The sequence below is a fragment of the Cibotium barometz genome, chromosome 43 (genome assembly GCF_041138505.1).
Source record: "Cibotium barometz isolate CiBa-2024 chromosome 43, ASM4113850v1, whole genome shotgun sequence".
Taxonomy (NCBI): Eukaryota; Viridiplantae; Streptophyta; class Polypodiopsida; order Cyatheales; family Cibotiaceae; genus Cibotium; species Cibotium barometz.
The window spans coordinates 9,462,591-9,482,302 of record NC_141088.1 but is presented as its reverse complement, the minus strand read 5'-3'; the positions used below and the strand labels follow the sequence as shown (position 1 = coordinate 9,482,302).

Here is a 19,712-nt window from a genome sequence, read left to right as displayed (position 1 = left end):
GCAGCAATGAAAGCAAAATGCTTGACGAACCTCCTGTAGTAAGCACATAAACAAAGGAAGCTCCTCACTTCATGGACTGATTTCAGCTCTGGCCATTCTTGCATGGCTTGTATCTTTGCGGGATCCATGCGCACACCATCCTTTGATACAATGTGACCAAGATAGTGAATCTCTGGGAGGAAGAATTCACTCTTTTTTGCATTCATGTAGAGCTGATTTTCCTTAAGCTCTTTAAACACAATAGCCAGGTGCTCATGATGTTGGGCTTCATTCTTTGAGAATACAATAATGTCATCAAAGAATATACCCGTGAACTTTCTATGCTTTCTGAACACCCTGTCCATCATCCTGTTGAAGGTAGCGGGTGCATTTGTAAGGCCAAAAGGCACCACCAAAAACTCATAAAGACCAAAGGCTGTCCTAAATGCAGTCTTGTGTACATCTTGAGGTGCCACTCTCACTTGATGATACCCACTCTTGAGGTCTATTCGGCTGAAACATGCCGAACCTTCAAGCTTGTCCAAGATGTCATCAATGCGCGGAATGGGAAACCGATTCTTGATGGTTATCTTATTGAGGGCACGGTAATCAACACACATCCTGTAAGTACCAACCTTCTTTTGAACAAGAAGTACCGGCGAGCAATATGGCGAGGAACTAGACCGAATCAAACCCTTTTCCAAAAGTTCATTCACCTGTGCCATAATCTCTTCTTGTTGACTAGCACTCACCCTGTATGGTGGCCTATTAGGTGGAGAGCTACCGGGAATTAGATCTATGCAATGATCTTCCGGCCTCTCGGGTGGCAACCTTGCTCGCAAAGCATTCGCAAAACAATCTTTGAACTCATTCAAAAAGTTAAGCTTGTCTTGATCTATGTACTAACATCAACACTAGAATGTTCAATGGTATCACGTACAAAAACCAAGTAAGAACAAGCTGATTTCTTTATTGCCTTATTAATTTGTACATGGCTTACAAGAGGTATGGTACTTCCAGTAGTACCAGCATCTATAGAGTGCTCACGGCCTCTATGTACAAAGCTGATTTTCTTCTCTTTGTAAGCCTTAATAGGCTCTAAACGGTGATGCCAGGGCATCCCCAACAAAACATCACAACCTGTAAGAGGAGCCACTAAAAAGCTCTTATGGTCGAGGTAGTCCTGTATATGTACACGGAGCTTACCAATGACCAGAGTTACATCAACCTGTTTGCCCTCAAAGGCGGCATCTGCATTCATTTGCATTCCCATGTCTTCCACATTGAGACCTATGGCGGCAGCCATCTGTACGGATATAAAGTTATCTGTGGAAGCATCATCAAAAAGAAACAAAGCGGGCTGATCCTTCAATTTGCCCCAAGCCTTGCATATGACTCTACTCTTGGGCTCATGCCCTGTATTACCCTGCACATCGGGTACAACATTCACAAGAGGCTTTTCCACATTAGGCTCAGCATTCTTAGGATTTTGTGGGCATTTAGGATATATATGATCTTTACTGCCACACTTAAAGCATTTTCCAGCCTTCCTGTACTCTTCCAATTGCTGTTTTGAGAGCCCAAAATTGTGGCGTTTACCCCCCGGCTTCTTTTCGGGGTCATCCTTTGCATCTCGGCCATCTTTGGGAGCATTCTTAGATAGCTGTCCACCCTTTTTCTGGTCATAACCAGCCTTGAATTTGCTCTTGTTTTGACCTGCAAATGGCTTATTTGTGGGTGCTTTCATGTGCAAGTTCTCCGCAATCATGGCTGAGTGTATAAGCTCTTGTATGGTCTTATTTGGGTACACTCCCAAGTTTTGTTGGATGATGTGATGGAGCCCCGATTCAAACTTTCTCTTCTTCTCGTCCTCTCCAATCTTCATGAAGGGAGTAACCTTGAGAAGGACTTTCCAAAACTTTGCTATGTATGAAGCAACGGACACTCCCTCATCTTGGGACACCCAATCCCACTCCTTGCGTACATCCTTTGCAAAGTTTGGTGGTAAGAGCTGATCAGAAAACTGAATTTTGAAAGAAGACCAAGTTGGGGCAGCACTTCCATCAAGTGTTTTTGCAAGCCACCAATCACTTGCCGTATCCTTGAGATGCATTCCCACATGCCTAAGCATAGACTTTTCCGAAAAGTCTTCATTGCAAAAAGCTATCTCAAACTGTCTAATGAAAGTAAGTGCTTTGGTAGAGTCCATCCGTCCCTGAAAGTTTTCAAACTTTACATCCTTGTCACCGGACTTGAACTCTCGAGGCTTCTTCCTTCTATGTGCATCCCTATGTACATCCTGTTCATCTCCATGGTGATGATGCCGCGATGAAGATTCACGATCCCTCTTCGTTCTCTCTTGAGCCACACTCTCCGAATGAGTGCAAAGCTCAACAAGAGAACGGATATGTCTTCTTGGAGCAAAGCGGCGGGAATGAGTAGAGGATCCCTCATCGTTACTCTTCTCTTGACCTGCATCAAGCCTAGCACCAGGGACTCTTGTCCTTTCAGCATTTGGCACTTGCTGTGCTCTTCCTGCTTGTTGTGCATCATGTGCACCACCACGAGCAGCCATGAGGGGTGGCTTCTTGAAAGCCAATGTACCATCTGCTTCAGTGTATACATCACCCTTAACCATTAGGTATGCAAGTGCAAGCTCTCGGGGTTTCTCAACATCCATTTCCTGACACTGCACGGCCTTAACAGGCCCAAGATGAGTCCGGATGGCCGTGGGAGGTTGGGAAATTGCATAGCAGTGCCTTGTTCATCTTTATGGGCTGAGCCTACACCGCAGACGGTGGCATCGACTATAAGCGCGCGCCGCGGGGTCTGGGCCTATGCGGTCAAGTCATGGCCTTCTTTATGGGCCGAGTCTACACCACGGACGGTGGCATCGACTATGAGCACGGGCCTATGCAGTCAAGTCATGGCCACCCTACGTGTACAGGCCTATATAAATACACAACCAGCCCCCTCTCAGCATTGTTCATCATTCATCACCATGAGTTAACTCCCTAGCTTCTACTAGCATACAACCTTTGTCTTAGCAGCTCCAGATCAGCCATCGAAGCTCCCTTCCCAATAATACAGTATTCTTCTCTATCTCTATTATTGTGCAATTTCAGTTTTAAATTTTGTGGTGTGCAAGATCCTACTTCTTGTGAGTGTTCTCTTGTATACACTGCACGTTGTATCCTCTTACACTGGCATGGGCTGACCCTCCCCTTCATATATTTCTATTATACAAGGGATTATTTCTTGTTCAAGATTGAGGGATTTCCTCCGCAAAAAAAATGCCAAATTGTCCAAACACTCTCCAATACTTTAGATACAAGAATCTTCAAAATTTTCAAAATACCAAATACCTTTATGCTTCTTCCTTGCTGCCAACACATGAAAACTCTTCCAATGTTGATAAACTCCACATACAAGCCTTCAACTGGAACACATCTTCAAAAACTCGTGTCATCATTTGGCCACCCAATTGGTCAACCCGTGCTTTCTCATTATGTATGTACATTAGACTAGCGTCCATGATGGTTGCATAAGCCGGGGATTGATGCCACTCTGGGTTTCGTACCTCGGGTACTTGCCTGGAGCACGTCTATTTTAGTATAGTTTCATGACTGGGGATTGTCCATACCAATGTTGCATTGCAAAGCATATTTATGTGCTTGCTTGCAATTGAACTTGCATGCTGTTTTCGTGCTTGCCTCACCAATGTGTAGTTTCGGGTAAGAAGACACCTGCCCGTGAACCGTGCGTGTGAAACTATCTGCTAACATGGTTATGTGACATGTGACAGATGGTAAGTATTGGTCAAACCCAACCTTAGAAACTAGTACTAATTTATAAGTATGTGTGTGCACACTTCATTAAGTTTTGGGCGACCAAAACTCACTTATAAATCATGACCAGCCTTGAGTTCACACAGTAAAGTCCCGAAGCAGACAAAACTCAATGCCCAGATACCTTAGTCCCGGACTCATGGCTTGGACTACCCAGACCTTATCCCCTTTGTACAAAGGGAGCAACCAACCATGTGTCCATCCCGGTCTTTTTGCTGAAAACCCAGATTTCAGCCTTCCTTTCTCAAGTTGAACCATAGGGGACGCTATCCTAGGGTTCCTTTCATTCTCTTAAACACTTTTGTCACGAAGGATCGCGACAAATTGAAGATTTCAACACTCCAAACACTTCCATCGCGAAGACCTTCGGCTCCATACGAGCATGCTAGGGCATTCCCGACAATACATCACACCCCGTGAGTGGAGCAACCAAAATGTCACCAACCTAGACATTTCCCTGTATGAAAGGAGTCTGGTGGACTCCAAGATGTCTAAATATTTGGAAAGTACAAACTTTGGGAATGGGAGATTATCCTAGAATACAAAGGACCACACTCCTAAAATTTAGGAGAGTTGCTATTTTTGGCCCGACTCCGATGGAAATTCTGTTCGCGTCGTTACATCTGGAATTGAGCAGATACCAAGAGTTGGCAAAGTGCCTATGACAGAATGTCTACCAGTTGGGATATTTTTAGAGATAAAGTTTATGGACGGACCCATCTCTTAGATTGGGACATGTGGCAAGAAAGAGGACCAAAGTGAGACAAGTGGCCTGACACTTGTTAGAAAGTGGATCAAAGTGAGACAAGTGGCCTCACACTTGTCACTTCAGCTATTGTGTGGCTCTCCACTTGTCATTGTAGTTTTCTCTTGCCATTTTAGCTCATGGGAGGCCCAAATCTAAAAATTGGAGCCCTCTCTCTTCATTAATAGAGGCTCTCTTGCTGCACACTAGCCTCTACCACCGTTAACAGGCTGCCTACTCTCTTTCTCTCTCTCTTGAAGACTGCCCATGAAGAATACCGACTGTTGGGGACTGTTTTGGAGGCTTCCATCACGAAGAAATACTGAAGGCAAGGGTATTAAATCATTTATTATGATTTCTAGCCATTGCACTTGTTGTACCAGCCTTTGTATCTACTGTACCAATCCTTGTACTTGTTGTACTTGTTGTACCACCCATTGTATCGACTGTACCAACTTTTGTACTTACTGTACTAGCCACTGTACCTGTTGTACTAGTCATTGTACATGTTGTACCACCCATTGTACTGGCTGTACCAATCCTTGTACTTGTTGTACTTGCTAAACCACCCATTGTACTTGCTATACCAGCTTCTGTACTTGTTGTACCAACCACTGTACCTATAGCACCTGCTGTCACTGTACATGTTGTACCAGCATTTGTACTTGTTGTACCTGTACCTGCTGTACCAACCACCATACCGACTATACCAACCACTGTACTTACTGTACCGGCTGAATGGAGAGTTTTACTTGCCAGCATTTCTATAGCCTATGTTCCGGCTTGGTTGCCTCGTGTTGGGCTGTGTTATGGCATTTGTATGTGGATAATCCGGCATCTCCCGTGGGGAGTGTTGGGGTAAAGGCATTATGCCCACCCTTATAGTGTGTACAAGCCCATAAGTTATAGTACATAGTACACTTAGTACTTTTAATGTACTAAGTGCACACTGTGTACTAGTGCAATATACATGTGTGATAGGGGAGTCACACTCATTCCCATGAGTTGACTTATCCCCACAACTCTCTCTCTCTCCCTTGCTTCTCTGTGTGTATATCTCCCACATGAAACCTAACCCTAATTAACTCTCCCATTCAACTGGTATCAGAGCCCTGGTTTTAGGGTTTTGTTCTCAAGTGCTACATCGCTGGCTTCTTCGTGGAGCTTTGCCATTAGCCCACTCGCTCATGAATCACTGGCTCGTAGGGGTTTCTTCTTCTATCAGCATTTGTAATTAATTCAGTGTGCAAGGGAGACGTGTGGACACGACGAGTGGCTGGGCGAAATCGGGTCAGCCCACACAAGGCGAAGAGTGTAGGCAGAGGGCGTTGACGGGCGACAGCCGATGGTGATGAAGCAAAACGGCAGGTACAGAGAGGCGTGAGCGAGGGAGCTCACCTTCAGTCAGCCAAAAAAGCAGCCCGTGAGACTGGGCAGCTGGGAGCGATGGCGCAGAAGGTGCAGGAGAGCAGCTCGAGGAGGTGAAGCGGGAGCAACCCATGGCTGGGCAGTTGGAATCGCGGACGGGTGAAGCAGGAGGCGTAGAGTGCGGAGAAGGCAGCTAAGCATGGAGTCATACTTCAGAAGGTGAGAAGCCTGCTTCACACCTCCAGTGTCGTTGATGACAACGACGTCCAAAGGGGAGTCCTATCCTTCCTCCCGTGCCAGCAGCAGCGAATGAAGTTCCGGCCAATCCTATCGAAACCGTTGATAGCCATCAGCATCAGATTTCTGCAGCAGCACCAAATTCATCACCCCCTTTTTCTGCAACAAAAAATCAGAAATTACAAGGTATTCTGCTTCAATTTTTTTTTTGGGATTTGCAATTGAGCAAGTACAATCATCAATTGAGCAGGTACAGGTGCCGATTTGCTCAATTTTGAGCAAAATTGGCAAAATTGGGTGACATTGGTCACAATCAGGATCAATTTGCAGGAAATTGGATGTCAAAATTTGGGGCTTTTGATGTAATTGTGCAATTAAGCATTCATACATGCTGTATGATGTGAGAAATCACACATTCGGGCAAAATTGCAGCAAATTGTAGTGCAGATCAAAGGGCTTTTGTGCCGATTGGGATTGATTTGCATGCAGGCAATCACATTTGATGCTTAGGGCAATGTGTGCTGATGCCTGTCAAGCACTCAATGTGCCTGTAAATCAAGGGGCTTTCATGTATTGGATGTATATGTGGCCAGGGGGAAGCACTGTGAAGACTCTGGATGCCTTCATGTGCGTCAATGTACCATGTATGATCAGCAATTGATCTTAAATCAGGGGCTTTTCAAGATTTTATGCTTGTTAAGCTTGGCAAAGCAGCAGGCAAGACATTTATGCCTTGAATCCTCAGAAATCAGCTTGCAGTCAAGGGACTTTTGCCCAATTTCTGTTCGGGACTGTTGTATGCAGTGTTCGGGACTGTAAAAGTCTGATTTTCACTCATTTGGACAGCCAGGAGAGCATTTATTGCTATTGTACCTGCCGGTACAGATTTGGTACAGCTTTGTACAAGTTTTGGCATGGCTGCACAATGATTTGAGTGAGCAAAAGGTTCAATTTCAGCTGCTATACTTGCCGGTACAGGTTTGGTACAGCACTTGGTACTGTTGTACAGTACTTTGGAAGGGCAACAAAGCACATTTAAGGTGCTGTCCTAAATCTGCAGCAACCAGATTTTGGTGATTTCATCACATAAAGTGGGAGAAAAGTTGCATTCGTGCTTCCGCAGTGGGAGATAAAGCTTGGGAGAACAACTGTGAGCACTTTGTGTGCTTTTGGTGCAGTGTTTGTACATCACCCTTACAGGAGATGGTCATGGTATGCACTCATGGATCATTGATTCAGGTGCCTCCTTTCATGTCACAGGTTGCAGAGACTTGTTTGTCAGGTATACTGCTGGCAATGAAGGAGTAGTTTATTTGGGTGATAACCATGCATGCAAGATTCTTGGCAGAGGTGATGTGAGGCTTGTGTTTTCAGATGGCTCACAGCTTATGCTCCATGATGTTAGGCATGTGCCTGAAATCAAGAAGAACCTGCTTCCTACTGGACAGCTTGATGATGCTGATTATGTTACCACATTTGGTCGTGGAAAGTGGAAAATTAGTAAGGGCTCACTGGTTGTTGCCAGAGGCTCTAAGGTGGACACTCTTTACTTCATGCATGCAGGTGTTTGTCACCATGCTAATGTAAATGCAACCGAGCTGCCGGAAATCTCTGTGTGGCATAGCCGGTTGGGACACATGAGTGTCAAAGGAAAGGAGCAATTGTCTCGTTTGGGTTACTTGCCTTCTCTAAAGTTTTCAAGTTTTCAGTTTTGTGAGCATTGTATATATGGTAGGCAACTATAGTGCCCCCACAAGAAAGCTCTTGGACAGAAAGATGCTCAGTTAGAGCTTGTGCATACAGATGTATGTGAGATGCCTCAGCTTTCTTTGGGAGGGGCAAAATATTTTGTGTCTTTTATTGATGATGCCACACGCAAGGTGTGGGTTTATCCTCTTCGTTTGAAGAGTGATACATTCTCAGTGTTTGAGAAGTTTGTTGCTCTTGTTGAGAATCAAACTGGCAAAACACTGAAGGCTTTGCGTTCCAACAATGGTGGAGAGTAGATGTCCAAACAGTTTCACGACTTTTGTGATGCTAAAGGCATCAAGAGGGAGCTCTCTACTCCTTATGATCCTCCACAAAACGGGACAGCAGAGAGGATGAACAGGGCCATTCAGGAGAAGGTCCGTTCTATGTTGTCACATGCTGCATTACCTCATGGTTTTTGGGTTGAAGCTGTTACGACAACCGTTCATCTTATAAACAGGTCACCTAACACGAGGCTTGGTGGGAAAGTGCCAGAGGAAGTATGGACAGGGAAGCCTCCGTCATACAAGCACTTGAGAGTGTTTGGTTGCGTTGCGTACGTGCACATACGCAGGGAAATGCGCACCAAACTTGATCCTAAGTCTCACAAATGCATATTCCTAGGATATGGTGACAGAGGTGAAATGGGGTATAGACTTTGGGATCCCGTGAATAGAAAGATTATACGCAGCAATGATGTCATTTTTGATGAAACATGCATGTATAAGGAGCCTGCAAGGCAACATGAGCCTGGTAGAGTCATCTTTGATGATGATGGACATCATGGACAACAACCAAGGGCTGTAAATCAGCCATTACAGCAGCAAAACCAGCCCTTAAATGGTGCTGAAAATGGTCCAAATGAACAGCCAGAGATGGCAGAAGATATCCCTATGGATATACCACAGTTAGAGGAGATACCGGGCATGATTTTTCAGCCTTATGGCATGGAACAGGAGCCACCAATAGGTGATATGCAGGCTGGACAGCAACCTGCAAATGATGGTCATTGGGTACGGAGGTCCACAAGACCCTCCACAGCCCCTGACAGGTTTGTTCCACGGGTTGACTACTTCATGCTCACTGACTGTGGGGAGCCCTCATGTTATAAGGAGGCTTTACAGAGGGCAGACAAGGCTCTTTGGGAGCGTGCTATGAAGTCAGAGATGGATTCTCTGCACAAAAATGGAACATGGAAGTTGGTGCATTTGCCTACAGGCAAGAAGGTTTTGCCTTGCAAGTGGGTTTACATGCTCAAAGTTGCACCTTATGCAAAGCCAAGATACAAAGCCAGGTTAGTGGCTAAGGGCTTTAAGCAGGAATATGGTGTGGACTTTGATGAGATCTTCTCTCCAGTGGTCAAAATGACCACACTTAGAGCTGTATTAGCTTTGGTTGCTCATGATGATCTGGATTTGATTCAGATGGATGTGAAGACTGCTTTTCTTCACGGTGATCTCTATGAGGAGATATATATGCAACAGCCAGAGGGTTATGCAGTGAGTGGAAAGGAGAAGCTTGTATGCAAGCTGAAAAAGAGTCTTTATGGGCTCAAACAGGCACCAAGGGAATGGTATCATAAATTTGATACATTCATGAAATCACAGAAATTCAGGAGAAGTGACATAGATCACTGCTTATACACCAAGAAAGCTTTGGATGGCAGTCTATTGATCCTCATCTTGTATGTTGATGATAAGTTGATTGCTGGAAAATCTCGTAAAGAGATGGATGCCTTGAAAAAGAGGCTGCATCAAACCTTTGATATGAAGGATTTGGGTGATGCAAATCACATTTTGGGTATGCAGATACTTCGGGACAGAAATCAGCATGTGTTGTATTTGTCTCAGAAGGAATACATTGGCAAAGTTTTGCAGAGATTCAATATGGATGGGGGGAAGAAGACTAGTACTCCTTTGCCTCCATATGTGAAACTCAATGCTATGGACAGCCCACAGTCAGATAGTGGCAGGGCTGATATGGCCAAGATTCCGTATGCTTCAGCTTGTGGCAGTCTCATGTATGCCATGGTTGCTACTAGGCCGGACATTGCATTTGCAGTGGGAGTGGTTTCTAGATACATGGCCAACCCTAGCAAGAAGCATTGGGAAGCAGTGAAAGGTGTAATGAGATACCTGAAGGGCACACAGGATATGTGCATTTGCTTTGGCAAACAGGATGCATTAGTGCATGGTTATACGGATTCGGATTATGCCGGTCATCCAGATAACCGGAAGTCTACTACCGGTTATGTGTTTACATTCACAGGAGGCGCTGTGTCATGGATATCCAGGATGCAGAAGTGCACTGCCTTATCTACTACAGAGGCCGAGTATATTGCAGCCACAGTGGCTTCCAAGGAGGCATTATGGCTATCTCGGTTAGTGGCTGATTTGGGTTATATAGGGGATATTCGCATTGTGACAGTCAGAGTGCCATCCAGTTGGCAAAGAACCATGTCTTTCATGCAAAGACGAAGCATGTGGATGTGAAGTATCACTTCATCAGAGAGATGATAGAGAACAAGCAAATTCAGCTTGTTAAGATTCATACGGATGATAACCCGGCTGATCTGTTGACAAAGAGTTTGCCTCCGGAGCGGTTTGCTCATTGCAGACACTTGATGGGATGAGGCCAGTTTCAGCCTTGATATGGCCTTGTATATTATCATGTACATGTTGATTTTTTTTTCTTTTCCTTCATTTAAGGGCACTTTGCCTTTAAGTGGGAGGTTGTTGGGGTAAAGGCATTATGCCCACCCTTATAGTGTGTACAAGCCCATAAGTTATAGTACATAGTACACTTAGTACTTTTAATGTACGAAGTGCACTATGTGTACTAGTGCAATATACATGTGTGATAGGGGAGTCACACACTCATTCCCATGAGTTGACTTATCCCCACAACTCTCTCTCTCTCCCTTGCTTCTCTGTGTGTATATCTCCCACATGAAACCTAACCCTAATTAACTCTCCCATTAAGGGAGAGTAAGGCCCTCAAAGCTTGTACATGATATTATTCTCCTTGGGTAATAAAATACTCCAAGGGGGGGGAAGGGGGGTCGGCTCATTCCGGCCTCTATGCGGTGTCACACGTGCAAGCTCCACTTTCAGCATTAGTGGATGTTTTGTCCAGCTTTTATGTTTCAGGCAAAGTGATGATGATAGATATATGTTAAGGCTGTGGCCATACTTAAATGTTTTAATATGCATTGATGGTATCAACAAGTGTGTCAAAGGCCCTAGTCCCCCGGGCACCCGCCGCGAGTTTCATTGGTATCAAAGCATAGGCTTTCTTGGAAGCGAAGGCTTCCTTCTATCAATAAGGAAGAGAAAAGATCTCAAGTTGGGACCACACTTACCATCATTGCTGTTAAGCATGGCTAGCCGCTTCATAGCTTATGAAGCAAGAGCATGAGCAGTAGACAGCTTGTTGATCTAAGGATTTATGAATTCACAAAATTTTATCTTGGAAGTGTGGAGTTGGCTTTATGTGCACACGTTTAGCACTCTTTCCATATGGATATTGTGGATTATATTATCAAGCTTACAGGCAAGCTATATGGAGATATATCTCGGGATATCTTAAGGATATGGTGACGAGATATTTCTTTTGGCTTCATGACCAACCTGGCAAAGAAAAGCTAAGTATACTTCGAGTTTGCAAAGTTGGTGCTTTTGCTATTTACTATGAAGTGTTTTTGATGTTCACTAACCCTTGTATAGCCATGCAAGGAGAAAGGTGGTGTTGTTTGCCTTAAGATGGTTTCAGGGAAACCTTGTTTATGGCTCTCTTTATTGGGATGGATTATATCTATGGAGATTTCTTTCTTGGACAAGATTTATATAGATATTGGGCTTCACAAGCAATTTCTATGGACGAATCTGTCCGAGTTTATAGAGAAGAAATCTTTGGATATCTCATGGATATGATGCTTTTATGGATAAAGTCCACCTCTACTCGAAGGTGTGTGGTTAGCACAGAGTATGTGGTAAGAGTTATGGTATAAAAGGATTATGGTATACAGGTCTATGGATTCCTGGACTTCTTTTCTAGGAATTTGGATCTATCCTCAGGTTTATGGATTATTCTTTTTGGCTCCCTTTATTTGGGATGCATTGGACTTATGAAACTCATTGTTCACATACCTTGTGTAGTGTTCTCTTGTCCTACGTGCTCTCTTGAAGATTGTTTCTACTATGTGTGGGTGGAACAATAGAGAGCAGATGGAAGGGAACATGGGCACTTCAGAGGGTAGTGTCGAGCAACACATGTCGTGTATAGTGTTCTCTTATCCTACGTGCTCTCTTGAAGATTGTTTCTACCATGTGTGGGTGGAACAATAGAGAGCAGATGGAAGGGAACATGGACACTTGAGAGGGTAGTGTGAGTTGGTGGCCGATATGCCTATAAACTATGTGCAGCATAAATGCTTATGGAACACCAGGCTATTTGCGAGTGATTGTTTTATCTTGTTATTTGAGCCCACCTCTCATCCAAGGTGTGGTCAAAATACCAACACGGAGTGCAAGTGGTAAAGTGGACATGACACCTGGTTGGCACGGAACTTATGTCTATGCCAAGGGTCATGTGGACCGATGCCTTATTGACAGGAGACTTATTTTGTCTCGCCCATTTATTTTGGGACATGATTTTGCTATTATGGAGACTTATTTAGTCTCACCCATTTCTTTGGGACATGGATTCTTCAAATATATTGGATTTTTGAGACTGTCTCGTCTCGCCCACTCGATGGGACATGATTATATCTTGAATATATGGCTTGAAGCTTAAAGTTACGTACAACTTTTAAGAAGTTGGGGAGGATGTCACCAACCTGGACATTTCCCAGTATGAAAGGAGTCTGGTGGACTCCAAGATGTCTAAATATTTGGAAAGTACAAGCTTTGGGAATGGGAGATTATCCTAGAATACAAAGGACCACACTCCTAAAATTTAGGAGAGTCGCTATTTTTGGCCCGACTACGATGGAAATTCTGTTCGCGTCATTACATCTAGAATTGAGCAGATACCAAGAGTTGGCAAAGTGCCTATGACAGAATGTCTACCAGTTGGGATATTTTTAGAGATAAAGTTTATGGAAGGACCCATCTCTTGCCATTTTAGCTCATGGGAGGCCCAAATCTATATATTGGAGTCCTCTCTCTTCATTAATGGAGACTCTCTTGCTGCACACTAGCCTCTACCACCGTTACAGACTGCCCTAATGATGGCTACTCTCTTTCTGTCTCTCTTGAAGGCTGCCCATGAAGAATACCGGCTGTTGGGGACTGTTTTGGAGGCTTCCATCACGAAGAAATACTGAAGGCAAGGGTATTTAATCATTTATTACGATTTCTAGCCATTGTACTTGTTGTACCAACCATTGTACTTACTGTACCAATCCTTGTACTTGCTGTACTTACTGTACCACCCATTGTATCGACTGTACCAGCTTCTATACTTGTTTGTACCAACCACTGTACCTGCTATACTAGTCACTGTACATGTTGTACTACCATTTCTACTTGTTGTACCTACTGTACTAGCCACTGTACGTGCTGTACCAACCACTGTACTTGCTGTACCAACCATTGTACTTGTTGTACCGACTAAATGGAGAGTTATACTTGCTGTACCAGCTCTATTGCATGAAGACCCGTGGTTTTTGGGAAAGAATCAGTACCCACACAGAGGTATATGGATTATGTTGTTGGCTCGGCATTTCTACAGCCTATGTTCCGGCTTGGTTGCCTCGTATTGGGCTATGTTATGGCATTTGTATATGGATAATCCGGCATCTCTCGTGGGGAGAGTAAGGCCCTCAAAGCTTGTACATGATATTATTCTCCTTGGGTAATAAAATACTCCAAGGGGGGGGGTCGTTCCGGCCTCTATGAAGTGTCACACGTGCAAGCTCCACTTACAGCATTAGTGGATGTTTTGTCCAGTTTTTATGTTTCATGCAAAGTGATGATGATGGATATATGTTAAGGCTGTGGCCATATTTAAATGTTTTAATATGCATTGATGGTATCAACAAGTGTGTCAAAGGCCCTAGTCCCCCGGGCACCCGCCCGCGAGTTTCATAAAAAGCCTTGGATATAAATGCAAAGTTCCCAATGATAGGAGTTACATTAACCCCTTTACTAGCAAAAGCGGCATCAGCATTCATTTGCATACGATAATCTGATACAGTTAACCCAATAGGTGTGGCCATCTCTTCAGAGATAAAATTATATGTGGGTGCATCATCAAAAAGAAAGAGAGCGGGCTGATCCTTCAATTGCTCCCACACCTTGCATATGGTTCTGCTCTCAGTAGGTTGTCCAGTATTATCCTGCACATCGGGAATCACATTCACATTAGGCTTCTCTGCCTTGTTCCCTGCATTCTTGGGATTCTTTGGACACTTGGGATATAAGTGTTCCTTATTGCCGCATCCAAAACATTTTCCATCTCATATGTAATCAAGTCTCTGCTGTTTGGATAGCCCATGATCAAAGAATTTACTCCCTAGCTTCTTAAACGAGCCTTCCTTTGTGTCTAAGGGTCCTTTTTGGTCACTTTTATGGGGCTGTCCCTCCTTTTTCTATTCATAACCAGCTCTCTTTTTGCCTCTGTATGGATCTGAAAATGACCTGTTTTTGGGCAAAACATGCAACCATTCCGCCACAATAGCCAAATGAATGAGTTTCTGAAGTGTCTGATTTGGATACACCTCAAGGCTGTGTTGTATGACAGATTGTAGCTTCAAACTTTCTTTTCTTCTCTTCTTTGTCAAGAGACATGAAAGGAGTTACTTTTAGCAGCACCTTCCAAAATTTGGCCACATAAGTTTGGACAGATTCACCCTCTTCCTGCTTAAGCCAATCCCATTCCTTCTTCACATTCTTAGCAAAGTTTGGTGGCAAAAACTGTGCATAAAACAGTCTCTTAAAATCAGTCCATGAAAGAGCTGCAATGCCATCCAACAGTTTGGTCATCCACCAATCACAGGTTGTATCTTTCAAATGCATGCCCACATGTCTCAACTTAGACTTCTCTATGAAGTTTCCATCACAAAAGGCTATCCATGAAAGAGCCTTTGTAGCATCCATCTTTCCATGGAAATTTTGTAATATCCTTATCTCACGATTTGAATTCTCGGGTCTTCTTCCCGCTTCGTGACCTGTCAGGATAATCAAATATCTCTCTCTTACTCCTAGAATGAGAAGAGCCTTCATATTTGGAGTATTACCGTTTCCGAGAAGCATGATGAGAATGAGAGGAGGCATCATCAGACTCCTTAGAGTTTGCATTAGTGGCATGATGGGAAACATTCTTCTTCACCTCTCCTTTTGTCTTGCAAATAAGACATAGCCAATTCCTTGGGATTCTGGTATCCCAACTGGGCAGCTATGGCCTCAAAAACTTTGCCATCTGTAGTGCTCTTTCTCTTAGCCTGCAAAATCCTCTATACATCGGGATCTTCCTATACGACCCGCATTGTTGCAGTCTGATCACGATAATGCCTAACCTGGTGTCTCAGAGTTTCCAACTCAGACAATACATCGGCAAGTAGTGCGGCAAGTACACCCCTAGGCACCTCATCTTGCATCTTCCTATCGGGTGTATTCATTACATGCTCTTCATCACTCACATGTTCAGCCATGATTATAGACCACAAATTTCTGCCAACGCAATAATTTTCTACGCCCGCAATACTCTACCTGCTACCCTCGAAAAGAGGATTTACCACAAACTAGAGAACCGAAGCTCTGATACCACTTTCGCAATCCAGAAACGTGTGCACAAAAAATCTTAATCCATACATAACATCATGGCATAAAACATAGGCATCTGGCAATACATAAACATGCTTTGCAACCACTAAAACAATAATATGAAAGCCTGCATAAGACAACACTAGGGGCTGAAGTCGGGCCAGCCCACCCCCCCCTCCCTGAGATATCTTTATTACCAACAAAGTGTTCCAGTACAAGAGAACGGGTGCCAAAGAGTAAGCACTCTACAGGCTGGCACCAGATACATCTAGAATATGATGAAAACAAGTAAAACAATTTGCTTGAGGCCTTGATCTCAGCCTTCCATCTTCGGGCACAGCCATACTCTAGTACGTGATCACACTCTCTAGCAGTAGTGTTGTCCCGAATAACCAGCCATGAAAACCTTAGCTCTCACGACCTGAAGGTTCCACCCTTAGAGTCATAGGCCTCATGTAGGTTTAGATATTGTTTGCCTTCAATTTCATTGCAAAGAACCTTGCTGAATTGGACTGAACATCACTGTTTTCAGCCCAAAACATGCCGGACAGGTCAACCCAAGTGTAGAGGAGGGTGCCTTGTTGTTTGTCTTGAGCCCAGGGCCTTTGGAGCATCAGAAAACAGCCCGGATATCTGCTGTCCAGCAATCGACTTGTTGGGTAGGAGGGCAGCTAGCCTGCACACACACACACACACACACAACCTCAAGCACATAGAAATGTGACAGTGCTGGAAAAGATGTAATCAATAATATAGAAATGAAAGTACAAGCGAGTACTAAAAAGCCTAGGGCTAAGTGCCCAACACACAAAAGTGCGTTCACACAGGGAAAAAACCTATGTCCAGTCACCACAGGGAGAAATGCCTGTGAGTAAGTTGGGTTCACTCTTGAACTAGCCGGGAGTGGACATGACCAACAAACCCCCCTCAAGTGAACGGTGTGAACGGGTAGCAGGGTGATAAAGCTGTGAATGCTGCCCTGCACTATGCTCCATAGTAAGAGTGATCAAGAGAGATCACGATGACAAAGATGAACTGCAGTGCCAATGGCAAAAGCAAGCACTATATGACGGGGAAAAGGAGAATCCCCAATGTCATAGTGCTAATGCTAGAGCACAGTAGTACATAAACGCATCACCTGAAATGCATGTCAAAGATCATGTGGACATCAACTGCATCAAATCAAGAGGCATCGCATAATACCCCCTTGAAGGCAAGCATTCAAATGCCAAGCTGAACTGCATGTATCCCACATCAATGACAACAAGAGAGCAAAGCATAGCTCTGTAACTGCACCAATGATAAGCATAAGAAGAGGTAGCAGATATACGCATATGTACAGGCAACAGGATCCAGAAGTCATGCCTGTGAGACATGCAATGTAAGCTGCAAGATAGAAACTCATCAATGGAAGATCTGATGAGGAGAAATCAGCAATGGTAGGGCTGATAAAAGTAAAAATTCAGCAATGGGAAAAGCTGAAAATCAGGAGAAAAAGTGGGGGCACGGGGGGCATCAGCCAATGCTATGAGAGGATGGGTAAACTCTCAGCGATGCCATGATCAGTGGCATGTATGGCAAGTGTAACCGATCCCGTCAAGTGGGAAAGACTCCGTTGGACACCCACACGCTTAATAGCACAACTTTAAAACCACAAATTTGAAATGGACAACTTAATACAACTTGAAATTTAAATGAAATGAAATGAAATGGAAAGATAGACACCAGCACTGGGGACCGGAACGGGCTGACCCCCCCCCCCTCAATATATGATATATTTATGGGAGTATTTAATAAATACAATGCTCCATGGGTTCCAAGAACCAGATAATGTCCATGTACATATGAAAACAGTACCAAACAAATATGCTCGAAGTCGAAACTTGATGTAGAAACTCGAAGCAGAATGACCACTAGTGTGGTCCAATCTCTACGGTCCTGTGCTTTCACTGGACTCCGCGGAGAGCGCCTCACTGGTGTTCCGAGACCACGCACAAAAAGGCGCTCTCGTACTAACGCCTGGCTCTCCCGATCTCAGCACCTTTGGACCGAGGTTCTCCAATAGAGCTTGGACAACCCGGCACCGAACAGGTGTTGGCCGAGCGGAATGAATCCTTTATCAGATTTAAACATAAAATACTTTATTCAAATCTGAAAGTCACTTACTTGTAGATGGTTGATAGAAAACCAATACTCGTGGTGTTTGTGTAGAAAATGATACCACCCAAGAGATGTGAAGTCTTCTTGTAGCCGCCAATGGAAAAGAAGTACAACCTCTTGCAAATAGGCAATAGAAAAACCGCCTTGGGAGAATTAAAGTCTCGCTGCAGGAACACAGCCACCCGTTGTATAGGAGAAGGTGGCTCAGCCTCAAGAGGCGTGGAAAAACAACCAGTATAAAGTTGCCTGGCTGCAGATGAACGCTCTGACTGCAAAGAGGAGATGGAGGTAGTGTAGGTGCCTGCAGTGGAAAAAGGTAACCTGCTGGAAGAGATGCGCAGGAGAGCACACAGGCGCCTATAAAGGCAGCTCCGTCTGCTGGCGGCAATCTACTGAGGGTACCACACGGCCTGCTGGTCCAGGAGGAATCGCCGGCTGCAGTACAGCCTATAAGAGCAAGAAGCGCTGACTGCAGCCTGTATCGCCTGTAGCGCACGGAGAAAAGCAGCCGCCTGTAGTGCAGTTGCAGCCAGCCGCCTGGGGACAGTAGAAGCAGTCGCCTGTATGGGTTAGGCGCAGCAGTACATCAGCCGCCTCAAAAGAACATGCGCAGCCTGTTTTGGCCGCCTGCTACAAGGAAGGTAGAGTAGCCTGTGTGCAGCCTCATTCAGAAGTGCAGAGGCAGTTTACCCATACACAAGCGCAGCCTCAAGGAGCGAAAAGATGAAGCGCTAGTTGTTTTCCTTTTTTCTACGAAGGATGGTGGAAGAGCACGCCGATGGTGATGATCCACGCTTGAAGGAGGGAACCTTTTTTTAATATAATGAAAGTGGAGTTTACTCCACGCTTGCATGTGGGTGGGGAGTTTGGGTAGGTGACCATGCCCACCCCCACACTCACTTAAAGTGGGGCTCCCCACCTTGGCCCCTAAGTGGGTGCCCAAAGGGGGTGCCCACTTTTAAATAAATGTGAACACCTAACCTTATAAAATAAAAAGGTTAGAATATAATATTAAAAACTACATGTGCAACATACTTACCACCTGTTCACATGCACTAAAACTCGTCAGAATACAGAGCAGACTTCACGACTCACTGGCAGGCGTCCCCGCTCAGTAAGTAACACGTCAAGCAGGCAAACACACAAATACATGTCATGCGAAAACAATTTCAAACATGCAAAATATGTATGCATGTGCAAATAGTAACATGGACATATCTCCCGTTCATGGAACAAGTACAAAATATCTGTCGGCACAAAACTGGCACGACATAAAACATAAAAACCTGGTCTTCCTATGGAGTGACAGTCCCATAGGTAAGACACAGTTCCAGGCACGAGTCTCCCTATGGTGTGACAGTCCCATAGGCAAAACACGGCACGAATACTGGCTCTTCCATGGCGTGACAATCCCATGGGTCGAACACAGTCCAGGTCATACACGGGTGGCACTGGTCTGGCTCCCGTCCATACGACACCATCCTGCTAACACACGGGTGGCACCAGTCTGGCTCCCGTCCATGTCAGCAAAAATACTGGCCTCTTCACATGAGACACTGGCCTGGCCTCAAGTGAACGAGACGCAAAAACTGGAGATGGACCAAATGGTCGTCCAATTGGTGACATCCCCCCGGGCTTCTAAAGAGTTGACCTCAACTGAAAAGCCTCAAGATATGCCTGCAACAATTGTGGATAATCTGCAAAATAATCCTCATTTACCCACTTGGCATCAATAGGCAAATAATTCTTAAACTTCACAAGGTATCGCCTGGAAAGCTTTCCGGCAGGTAGCTTTCTCTCCTTGTGAAAAACAATCTGTTCTGGCTGGAGGATCTCCTCAAGCTCTTCAATTTCTGGCGG

The 19,712-nt window shown here is 44.6% G+C and overlaps 1 protein-coding gene and 1 long non-coding RNA gene across 3 annotated transcripts in view; one reads left to right on the top strand and one right to left on the bottom strand.

Moving 5' to 3' along the window:
• Positions 1 to 19,712, bottom strand: part of LOC147613495 (OVARIAN TUMOR DOMAIN-containing deubiquitinating enzyme 6-like) — a 111,513-nt gene that overhangs the window by 42,819 nt on the left and 48,982 nt on the right. The window lies entirely within an intron of this gene.
• LOC147613496 (uncharacterized) lies at positions 11,386 to 11,917 on the top strand. Its single transcript, XR_015263155.1, has 2 exons — positions 11,386 to 11,521; positions 11,652 to 11,917. It is a non-coding gene; the product is annotated as an uncharacterized LOC147613496 (long non-coding RNA).